The sequence below is a fragment of the Lathamus discolor genome, chromosome 22, assembly GCF_037157495.1.
Source record: "Lathamus discolor isolate bLatDis1 chromosome 22, bLatDis1.hap1, whole genome shotgun sequence".
Taxonomy (NCBI): domain Eukaryota; kingdom Metazoa; phylum Chordata; class Aves; order Psittaciformes; family Psittacidae; genus Lathamus; species Lathamus discolor.
Genome location: NC_088905.1, coordinates 2,345,868 through 2,350,258, shown reverse-complemented (window position 1 = coordinate 2,350,258; position 4,391 = coordinate 2,345,868). Strand labels below are relative to the sequence as shown.

General features: G+C 40.8%; 1 long non-coding RNA gene across 1 annotated transcript; it reads left to right on the top strand.

Annotated features, from left to right (window-relative positions):
• The first annotated feature begins 700 nt into the window (after positions 1-700).
• Positions 701-3,679, top strand: LOC136003504 (uncharacterized). The gene is made up of 3 exons (XR_010608114.1): positions 701-851; positions 1,039-1,149; positions 3,601-3,679. It is a non-coding gene; the product is annotated as an uncharacterized LOC136003504 (long non-coding RNA).
• The last annotated feature ends 712 nt before the right edge of the window (positions 3,680-4,391 follow it).

The following is a 4,391-nucleotide window of genomic DNA, read 5'->3' as shown; positions in this document are numbered from 1 at the left end:
ACATCTGCTGGGACCCGGTGCCACACTCAACTTGGTTTGTGATGGAAGAAGTGCACAGAGGCAGGCACCTGCCACAATTCATCCATGGATGCAGAGAATGTTGTTCCCCATTTCAATGCGCTTAAGATGTACAGCCACATCCCTCCCCTCACAGCTGCACACAAACCTTATTAATTTAAGCTTTTTGTAAACTAAAAAAATAGCACTTCTTGGATCAAAAGTTAACTTGAAATAGTAATTTATTTAACAGTACCGTCTAAACACCCGAGCTGAGAGCTTTAGTCTGCTGTGTACTATAGAAACGCTTCATGAAAGCTTGCAGCCAAACAGACAGCAGAAATGAAAACATCTTCTCCCTTTATCACATTAAATAGGAAAACTGACATAATTCAGCATGCATGAAATGATGTACTTTGTCCTCAATATGCTTCTATTTATGTAAGTGGAAGTCTTCAAACCTCTGAACTGCTCATTTCCTCAAATTTGGGGGTGGGGGGGGTGGGGCAAAACCAGGGAGAGGTGAGGGGCAAATCTCCCTTTATTTCACAAGAATCAGCCTCCTGAGCTTCACACCTGAATTGCTTCCTTTCCCTAATAGATTCCAGGCCACCTTTAGCAGGCTCCTGTATTTACATTCAATAACATCTTCTCCTTCCAAAGCCTCAGTGGAGACTTCCCTCTTTTTTTATGGAAACGCCAATAGTTCTCACCTCTCTCTGGACTCATTTAGTCTGTTTACAAAACACTATCAAATGTCGGGGTCTCATCTGTGATTCATACCCTGACATTTAATTATTGCTCCGTAAATCACTTACCCGAAGAAAAGGAAAAGTCTAATGAGATTTTTTAAGGTATTGGTGACATTTATAATTCTTTTCCACTTAATATTATGAAACTATTTGGTGCTGTTAAAAGAAAACCTGAACAGCAAACACTAGCAATATGTCTCTTAGATGTCTGCTGTAGGAATGGAGGGTGTATAAGGAGGCTTAGAAGTGTATTTATATGGAATGTACTAATCATACGATCATATTTTAGGATGTCTTTCATTCAAGTGAATCTCACTGCACTGTGAAGATGATGCTTGGAATTCACCAGTCCCTTTGCTCCTTATGTACTCCCTACATTCTGCAGAATGAATAATAGCATGTGAGTGACAAATAAGACACTTTCGGATAAATATAAGTCCCTCGAAAAGTGGCACAGCCTGTTTATTTTATTGCTTTCCTAAACTGGAGAATGCAGAAGTCTATTTTGGTCTCCACTGCATGCTTATTTTGCATGGGGAAGATAGAGTGAATCATCAGTTTGGGCATACAGAATGGACTCACAATTCCTAGCTACAATACAGGTGGAAAGCGCTTCACTTTCCTTGCTGCTCCTGATACAAAATTATTCTGGAGGAAGATAGGAGAATGACATCCTGATTTGGAAATAGGGGAAATTAAAGGATCTCAGGCAAGCAGCAACTGATAACTGTGGTGCCATTAACTCATGTGAGATCCATGATGGACTTTTCAATGAGGGGAAAATAAGTTAGTTTGAGCAAAACTCATTTTTTCATAAAGGCTCAGAACTCCACACTGGGCATAAATAATAATGAAACTTAATATTTGGCACTTGCAGACTCATTTAAAACCCCATTGTTATTTTTCTCTGTTTTCAATAATCACATCCAAGTGCTTCTGGTTTCCTTGTAAACATATAGATTAGGGAAATTATGCAAGGATGAAAGTGTCATGTTGATTCAACAGGAATTCTTTTTGTGCCTGAGACGCTGGGAAAGATGGAGGGATAAGGAAGCCACTGCCCTGTTTTTAATCTTGATAGGCTACAGAGGTGGACACTTCACCTGCGTCTGTGTCACCTCACTGCCAAAACAAGAGAACCATCAGGGATTCTTCATCAGGGACTGTAGTGATAGGACAAGGAGTGATGGATTCAAACTGAAACAGGGGAAGGTCAGGTTGGAGATAAGGAGGAAGTTCTTTACTGTGAGGGTGGTGAGGCGCTGGCACAGAGTGCTCAAAGAAGTGGTGAATGCTCCATCCCTGGCAATGTTCAAGGCCAGGTTGGACAGAGCCTTGGGTGACATGGTCTAGTGTGAGGTGTCCCTGCCCATGGCAGGGGGTTGGAACTGGATGATCTTAAGCTCCTTTCCAACCCAAATCATTCTATGATTCTATGATAAGATTCCACATGTGCATTGTCTTTTTGGAAATCAAAGTCCAGGATAAAGCACTGGGTATTTTCTTCCCTTCTGTCCTTTCTGCATTCATCAAGGGCTGCAGACTGAGTGTAAAGAATCAGCCTTTAGGGCATAATTATACAAGGAAAATCAAACATTAGGAAAAGCAGTTTGCAGGGTTTTTTTTTTATATTTGACTATCATTAAGTGAAGTGAGAGTGAAAGATGTAAATAACCTGACTAATTCATAATCACTATGAAAATTCAGTGCTGGAAGGAAAATTCCTCCGAGAGTGTCTTTCAGGATGATGACAAATCATGTTTTGAGTCTAATATTGGGGTTTTCAACTCTTCCTAAAAGGGCTGGTAAACATGCAGACCTCCCCATCACATCAGTATAACCAGCTGGTAAACATGCAGACCTCCCCATCACATCAGTATAACCAGCTGGTAAACATGCAGACCTCCCCATCACATCAGTATAACCAGCTGGTAAACATGCAGACCTCCCCATCACATCAGTATAACCAGCTGGTAAACATGCAGACCTCCCCATCACATCAGTATAACCAGCTGGTAAACAGGCAGACCTCCCCATCACATCAATATAACCATGAACATCACCAGCGGTTAAGCCTGTCCTCACCTAGCATAAGCCGAATACGCCAGCTACTTACATACTTCAATCACACCTCCAAGTTTTTTCCTTCAAAATATTTCCCTTATGATGATATTTGGTCTTCTGTGGGATCTTTCATCTAAGATCTTAAAAGTGCTTTGCAGGCATTAATTAATTAAGCCCCAAACTGCACCTGGGAATCAGGAAAGCCTTTGCCATAATTTCGTGGAGCAGTTAAATAGTTTCCAACCACATTCCAGCCACAGCTCCATGGTCATTAATAAGGAATATCTGCTCTGTTAGGTGAACCCAGTGGTAGCATTTTTAGTTGGATCTTCAAAACACCGGAGTACATAATGCAGAGTTTGTGCCAGCTATATACTTTTTAGGACAGCTTTATGCCATTTGCAAGATGACTGTACCTGATCCAGCATAAAGTATTTTGGGAACACAGGGAAGGGCCTTCCCCCGTGTAGCAGAAGGTTTATAACCAGCCTACACTGCAAATAGTGAGTCTCGTTTCATTTTCCTCTCTGAGCTTTGCAAAGCCAGGAGTAGGAAAATAGTGACGACGGGGCTGCATCCACCGCCCCTGAAATCCATGGAAACATTGATTTTAAAGGATACAGTGCATAGAAATCCCAGATGAGCACACAGGACTTGTTATAGGACAAGATGACTGGAGTTACATCCCTATTCTTTTATCATACATGGGTTAGATGGAGGAAAAGTACAAAGCAGAGCTGTGCATTTTGCTTCAGATTTTTAACGTGAAATTGATTTTATTTTTCAGGTCTTGTATGTTATTTCTAGAAGAGCATAATGTGAAAACGGGAGGGACAGTCTCATTCCAGCATGCTGTAAATGTAAAGCAAATCCTTTGGCTTCAGCCCTTTCACAAGCCAGAGCTGCACAGAGGTGCCTAAGTGGGCATAACCCAGCGAGAGCACTCAAACTGCCAGTGACAATCCAAACTGTGCTCATTCAAATTATCCAAGCTTGGCTCAGGATAGGTGTTCAGTTAATTGGGTGAAGCCAGGTTGGATTGGTTACCAAAAATACCTTCAATCTCTACAGAAACCTCTCCCTCCTCCTTTCCTAGGTTTTCTACGGACATCGCTGTTAATGTGAATACCAACCTTTGCTCAAAACCTGACCTGTAATAAAGCATATAAGCAAATTAAGCTAGAACATGAGTTTAGCAAGCTCAGACTTCCAGATTTCCAATACCCAAGCGCTGATCAGCTTTTTCTACTGCAATTCATAAGTCTTTTGTCCCAAACTTTGCAATGTGACTCCGCATACACTAACAATTTCCAAGTGATCTGCTGGAATTAGTGCAACATGTTGTACATGCAAATCTGCTTTTCAAAGGTTTTCTTCTTGCTTTAATCACCAGCATTAAAAGGACCCAGTGTTTCTATTTCATCTGGCAGCAAATTAATTATAAAAGCTGTATGGTAATATGAATATTGTCTTACTGTAGATCAATGGTTTTACTACCTTTGATTCTACTATCATGCACTTGATGACAAAACATATATATATATATAAAAGTTTCAGGGTGGCAAATTCAGGTAAAGA